Source organism: Leptonychotes weddellii, chromosome 5 (assembly GCF_054177405.1).
Source record: "Leptonychotes weddellii isolate Sample4059 chromosome 5, ASM5417740v2, whole genome shotgun sequence".
Lineage (NCBI taxonomy): Eukaryota > Metazoa > Chordata > Mammalia > Carnivora > Phocidae > Leptonychotes > Leptonychotes weddellii.
In genome coordinates this window covers 27,849,317-27,856,728 of record NC_138373.1, presented here as the reverse complement: position 1 = coordinate 27,856,728, position 7,412 = coordinate 27,849,317, and positions in this window count along the sequence as shown.

The following is a 7,412-nucleotide window of genomic DNA, read 5'->3' as shown; positions in this document are numbered from 1 at the left end:
TTTTTTTTTTTTAAAGATTTTATTTATTTATTTGAGAGAGAGAGAATGAGAGAGAGCACATGAGAGTGGGGAGGGTCAGAGGGAGAAGCAGACTCCCTGCCGAGCAGGGAGCCCGATGCGGGACTCGATCCAGGGACTCCAGGATCATGACCTGAGCCGAAGGCAGTCGCTTAACCAACTGAGCCACCCAGGCGCCCCAACAAATCATTTCTTAGTGTAAGTATATCCCATGCACTATTTGGGACATACTTATGTTAAAAATTTATCAGTCGCTAACCTCAAATTCAAATTTACCCGGGGTCCTGTATTTCATCTGGCAACCCTATGCCTCCAGGCCAGGGTGCACCCAGGCTCACGGGGCCCCCCATCCTCCTTGTTGAGGGCAGGTGGTGCCCGGGGTGAGGGTAGGACCCTGTGTCTAGACTCAGCACTGAGTAGGTGAATGGGCGAGTGAGTGAGTGAAGGACCATGGGAGTGTGCAGGGCAGCGAATCTCTCCCCATCTCACGGAGGTCCAGGTGCAGCTGACTCTGGGTAGAAATCCAGGGCTCACCTGGGGCACCACCTGCCCCCAACAAGGAGGACGGGGGAGGGAGTCCCCTGGGACAGCCCACAGGAGGGACCCACCTTCCTCCCTCTGCCCCGTGCTCTGCCTTCCTGGGCGCACTGCCCTGGCTGTCAGCATGGAGGACAGAGGCCAGGTCAGGTGGGAGGAGCCCTGTGAAGCGGGCGGAGCATCTGTGGGAGGCAGGAAGGTGAGAGGCACAGGGACAGGGGCCCAGGCGCCAGGGTGGGAGCTTTGGGCCCCGTGAGCCTGGGTGCACACCTGGCCTGGAGGCATAGGGTTGCCAGATGAAATACAGGACCCCAGGTAAATTTGAATTTGAGGTTAGCGACTGATAAATTTTTAGCATAAGTATGTCCCAAATAGTGCATGGGATATACTTACACAAAGAAATGATTTGTTGTTTCCCTCAAGTTCCATTTCACTGGGCTCCCTTATTTTTGCTTGTGAGATCCTCAGCCCTGCTTGAGGAGGAATGGCAGGGCCACTGCCAGGTGCCAGGTGGGCAGATCTTAGGGGCGACAGGATCTTAGGGAGTGCCACCCGCGGGAGTAATGGGTTGATCTGTGTCTAGTGCCTGCCATGGAGATCTGTGTGCTGGCTGTCCTTCCTGAAGCTGCCACTCCTTGTCCCCTCTGCACATTCTCTCCTTGCTGAGTCCTTCTTCTCTGAAGTCCTGGGAAGCTTCCATCTACGCCCGAAGCTTGCTTCCTACTCCGGTCGGCCCTTGTCTGGTAGGGGAAGCCTTTGCTTAGGCCAGCCGGGTGCTCCCCCGAGAGGGGACATTCCAGACCATGGGGCAAAAGGGACAGCCAAGCTTTGGTGTGACTGGCCTCCCAAGGAACCTACCACCTGGCCAGGCCATGGAGGAGTCGGCACACAGGCCAGAGAAAGCCTCTTGTCACTCAAGGGCTGGGACAAGGACAGAGATGGCAGGTCCGCAACAAGGCTGGGCCTTCTCATCCAGAAGCTGGGCGAGTGGGCAGTGGCTCTTATCCATCTTACAGCTCTAGCTTCCTCTTGGAGCAGCAGGAACTTGCAAGTCCCTCCCCCCGGTCCAGTGCTGGAGACATCATAATGCTGGTCTCACCGCACCAGCAGCTGTAGGCCCAGTTGCATTGCCCCCCACTAGAAAAGATGGTTTCCACCCCTATGCCCCCATCAGGCCCTGTTTGGAGTGGACCTGCAGACCTTTTCTACCTCACCTTCTGTCACTCATCATGTTCTGATAACACTGGCCAGACTCTAAGATTTCCAGAAACTCCCAATCGTCTTCCTACCTCAGGACCTTTGCATCTGCTGTTTTCTCTGCCAGGACTTTTTAGGATTGAAAATATGAGGTCTCTCTCTGGTCCTCTTCCTAGCACTTTCCATGGTTTTGAATTGTCTTGTTTATTAATTGAACAATCTTTCTCCTCCCCACCCCCCACTAGTATTATCTCCATAAAAGCAGGTTCCCCTTCTGTTCACCTAGCCAGGGCACACTGTGGCTATTTGAGAAGTTTCTGGTTTAAAGTAAGTGAATGAAGAGTGCACAACTTTGGGAACCGTGCCAGGCTGCAAATCTCTGCCCATTGTGTGGATGAGGGCTTTGGAATGAAGGTGAACAGTGACCTGGATCTCCACCTGGAGGGTGGGTCTGGATCTAGGTTTACACACACACACACACACACACACACACACACACACACAGGCGGCCCAGGTCCCATCTGGGAAGCATTGGACCCACTAGCCCAGGTCCAGCCTGGCCATGCAGAGGACGAGCGCAGACACCCGACCCTGGGCGGTGGCCAATCTTGTGCCAGCAGTCAGGGAGCGCTACTTACGGGAAATGCTCTGCTGAGGAGAAAGGGTGGTGTGTTGTTTGGCCCAGCGCACTGGCCCGGGTCCAGACGGGTCAGGAATCCTGTGCCTCTGCATCAGCCTGCACTCAGTTCCTCCCAGGAGAAGCAATTGCCTGCGGAGACCGAGAGAGCTCCCTAAGAAAAGGCCAAGGGGCACCCATCCGTCCCCTCCTCCCCCTTTATAAAAAGAAAAAAAGAAAAAAAAGGAAAAAGCAGTTTGGAAAGTATTTTAATGCCTCCCAAGAGGCAGCCAAGTGCGTTGGCTAAGAGCACAGACTTGGCAGTCAGCTCGCTTGGATGTGAAGCCCAGGGCCACGGCTGATCGGCCAGGGCATCTTTAGCAAGTCACCTAGCCTCTCGGCCTCGCTTGTCCTCTGTATGATTGAGGTAGGGTCATCATGGCACCCACTTCTGAGTGCGGGTGGGGCAGAGTCAAAGACTTACTATTTTGCCACGTGGTCGGAACATTGCTGGTGCGCGGTGTTTGCTAAGTAAGCTATGTCCCTCCACCTCATGACCACCCCAGGAGGGAAGCAAGGTTCATGAGCTGGTACCCATTTTATGCACATGGAGACTGAGGCTTGGCGAGGGTTTTTGAAGCAGGTGTGCACAGCTCACCTCAGTAGAACCTCAGGTGTCCTGCGCTCCGCTCGCAGCTCTTCTCCCCACATGAGGCTGGGGGTGGGGGGTGCAGTCCCTGCCAAGCTCTCGACCTGGGGTTGCCAAGCGGGGCCAGATCTGGTCCTCAGACCTGTTTGAGTAGGATCTGAGTAGATTCAAAGGACAAATAAGAATGGAGTCAGTTGCCAATATTTAAAAAGCAGATGTCACAATTTGTTTCTTTGGAAATGCACATTTCTGGGTTTATTTGGTTTTTCTTTTTAAAGATTTCATTTTTAAGTAATCTTCACACCCAACATGGGACTCACACTCACAACCCCGAGATCAAGAGTTGCATGCTCTCCTGACGGAGCCAGCAGGGCACCCCTCTGGTTTCTCTTAAGGAACTGGAAACTGAGGCAACACGGAGCCTATGTCCCCCGTGGCAGGAGCTGAGCAGGGACTGACCCCCTATAGATGGGGTTCACCCTACCCAGCCACGCGTTTGCTCATTTATGCTCTCTGTCTGCCCCTGGTAAGTTGGTGATTTCTCTTTAAAATCCCACTGTTTTAGGCGGCATTGCCCAGAAGCAGGCCTGACCCTGGACAAGGGCCCGTGAGAACACCAGATATCAGGCAGTGTCCCCAGGGAGGGAGGCTCTGCAGGCATGTGTTACTAGGCGAAATCCCACGGAATGTGTATCAGCTTCCTGGGGCTGCCCTAATAAGATACCACACATTGAGTAGCTTAGACAACTTAGACAATTTTTTCTTTTTCCTCACAGTCTTGGAGGCCAGAGGTCCAAGATCACAGTTTTGGCAGGTCTGTGTCCACTCCAAAGGCACTAGGGAAAGATCTGTTCCGGGCCCCTCCCCCAGCTTCTGACAGTTTTTTGGCAACGTAGCTCCAACCTTCACATGGCATTTCCACGTGCATGTCTGCATCCAAATTTCCCCTTTTTATAAGGACTCCAGTCATGTTGGATTGAAGGCCCACCCTATTCCAGTAGGACCTCATCATAACTAATTACACCGGCCATGACCTTATTTCCAAGTAAAATCACATTCTGAAGCCCTGGGGGTTAGGACTTCAATGTATGAACTTGGGGCACCGGGAGGGGACACAATTCAGCCCGTAACAGAGGGTTAACTGTGGCTCACCCAGAAAGTCCACCCTGATGAGGGAGCAGGAGTATTTCTACTCCCCCACCCATCAGCCACTGGTTAAGGGCTGCCGCGAGCTGGGACAGGAACTGCCAGGGCCCTTGTGGCTCTGGGCACACACCAGCAAAGTGGGTTCCGGCAGAGTGGGGGTGGTACGTTTGGAAGAGAAAGTTCACGGGGGGGCCTAGCAGGCGTGGAGGTGGGAAAGGGATCCGAGGGATGTGGACCGCGCGGCCCACCATCCATTGAATGCATGGAAGGCATAACCCTTACCCCACATTGGCCACCCACTAGCCGGGCTCGGAATGACCCTAAATGAGTCATTGGCAGCTGAGTGCCTTCCTTTTTCCACACACTAGTCACATTCACTGGCCCTGGCGCTGCCAGGGACAGAAGTGGATCGTACTCACCCACCCCCGTCCAGGTGTCCCCCGGCGTGCCTGTCACTCAAGGACGGTCGGCAGGTGGTGGTGTGCAGAGCCCTCACACCTGTCAGCCTCATTGTGAGAAACACGACCCCCAGCTCTAAAAGCTCTCCTTTGCAGGTACTCAGGGCATCCAAACCCAGCTGGTGAAAATAAGCAACTCTATGCAGGAGAGGAGTCAGAAATGAGGGTAAGTGGGAGGAACTGAGTGTTCTAGTGGTGAATCTGACTCAGCACCACACCTGTGGTCAGGGAGGGATGGTGGCTCCAGGCACCACACTCGAAGGTGCCAAAATCTGCACCCCCACCCCAGCCACCTTGGCATGGAAGTGCTCTGTGCAGTATGCACAGGTCCCCGGCAGCCTTGCTGTGGGCACCTGCTAAGGAGCACAACTCAAAGAGGGAGGGATGAATCCACGAGGTGAGTTCATGTCCCTGAGGTTCCATCTCCTGGACTCTAAGATGGGAACGAGGACCATCCTCCCTCATGTAAAGTGCTTTGCACAACGCCTGGCACGTGGCAAACCCTTGATAAATGAGTATCCGAAGTTATTGGCTACTTGTGCACACTTAGGGGTCTTGGCAATCATTGGGGAGGAGAACCATGGACGGGGCTGGACTACAGGCAGGTCTGGGCACAGTGAGATTTGAGGCATTAACTGAACCATGTCCGCACTTGGATTCCATCCGGAGAAACCAAGCTTCTTTGGGCTCAGGATTCAATGCAACTTTCCTCGCAGTCAGCTGTGAATGCCAAGTGACTGCCACTTACCGAGAACAATCAGCCGCAGCTTCTGCCTCCCAGAGCCCGGAACGAGATGACAGGCCCACCCCAGGGCCGGCTGCACATTGCCAAGCTACCCTGAAGACTCAGTCTTCACTTCTCAGCCCACCTTGGTCTTCACACCTCCAGGATACGACATTCGTAATTCATAATTTTAGCTCAATTCACTTTTGGGAAAACTCAGCCAGTAGTAGAGACCTTGAGAAAGGCCTCCCCCTGAACTTGACTGGTCCAGGCATGGCCACTTCTGCCTGAGGGGCTGTTTGCCCCCAGCACCGTGGGGAGGCCCTCACCCAGCTGCACCCAGGCGACTTCTCTCGGGATCTCCAGAATCACCAAATGCCCTTCTGCAGTGACGAGGTCCAGTTGTGGGACTCATTTTTCAGATGGGAAGCTGAGGCCCAGAGAAGGGAGGGGCCCGAGGCCACATGGCCGCTGGGGGAGACGGAGCCAGGCGCTCCCCAGCTCATTCTCTCCCCTGCGCCCTTACGCCGCCACTCCCTGAAATCCATCTCCTTGTTGGGATCAGATTTTTGACAAACAGTAACCAGATCCCGTTGGACTCTGCTTCACGCTCTCCAAAGGCTTCCCCTTATCCGCACAATCTTATCTCAGCTCTGGAACCTGCACAATGGGCCCTGGAAACTCCCCCCTCGGGCTCTCCAGGCTCTGGGTGTATCCCCGCCCTCCCGGCCTGCAGCCGCCCTGCACTCTTGCTGTTCTGGGAGTGCACCCAGCTCACTCCTGCCTTGGGGCGTTTGCCCCTGCTATCTCCTTTGCCTGGTGTGCCCTCCACGTGCTCTGGCACACTTGTCACACGGCCCTTCCGTGTAATCTTGCAGGCCGAGGTTCAGATGGCCCTTCTGCAGTAGCCACAGTCTGGGTCCCGCCAGGACCTCTCTGCTCTCATGGCTCCCACGCCTGCAAGCGCCTTCCATTCTCTGCCAGGGAGCTCCCTCTGTCCTCCAGAAGCTGCTAGGCCCAAAAGGGAGGGGGGAGAGTCTCCACCAATGACTTTCAGGAGTTGGTGTCTCAGTGCCCCATGCCCTCACCCCCCAGATGGGTGGGTACCTCTGAAGGCCCCCCACAGGACTGAGCCCCAGTTGCCCACAGGGGTGATCTGCTCCAGAGTACTCCCCCAAACAGGCCCCTTCTGTCCCCTGGCCTCACCTTCCTGTCCCCCAGCAGCACTTCCTGCAATCTCTAGAGTTGGCCTCAGGATGATTTACGCCAGAACACATCCCCGGAGACCTTCTCTACACCCCCCATACCTGTAGGAGGTTGAACTGTCACCCCAGAAAAGATGCGTCCACACCCTAACCCCTGAACCTAAGAATGTGACCTTATTTGGAAAATAACATTTTGTGGTTGTAATTAAGGGACTAAAGATGAGATCCCCCTGGATGACATGGGTGGGCCCTACATCCAGGGACTGGGGTCCTTATACGAAGAGAGGATGCAGGGAGAAGGGAAAAGAGCAGCTGAAGACACGGAGAGACACAGAAGAGAAGGCCACAGGGAGACGGAGGCAGGGGTCGGTGCATCTACCAGCTAAGGAGTGCCACGGATCCGTGGAAGCCCCCGGAAGTGGGGAGAGCGGAGTGGGACAGACTCCCCGCCCAGGGCTGCTACAGGGAACCAGCCAACACCTTGATTTCAGACTCCAGCCTCCAGACTTGCAGAGAATAAATTCGTGTGGTTTTAAGCCCCCCAGCTTGTGGCAATTTGTTACGACAGCCCGAGGGAGTAAATACAGCTTCTGAGCCGCTGCAGCCCGCGTATCGTGACTCCCTGGACCCATCGCTCTATTGAGCAACTTCATAAGCAAGTATCCAGGTGACTTCTTCTTCTGGTCTGGTCCCCCGCTAGAATGGATGTAGGTCCTGACTGCTCTCTTCCCCACCCCGTACCTCCAGCCCTAGGATGGCACCTGACTCGTGGCAGGCCCTCTATATACAGCGGGTGAATGAATGAATGCATGACCCATGAACCCCCGTCCAGAGCTCCTTCTCCACCCCGCCTCGCCTCCTA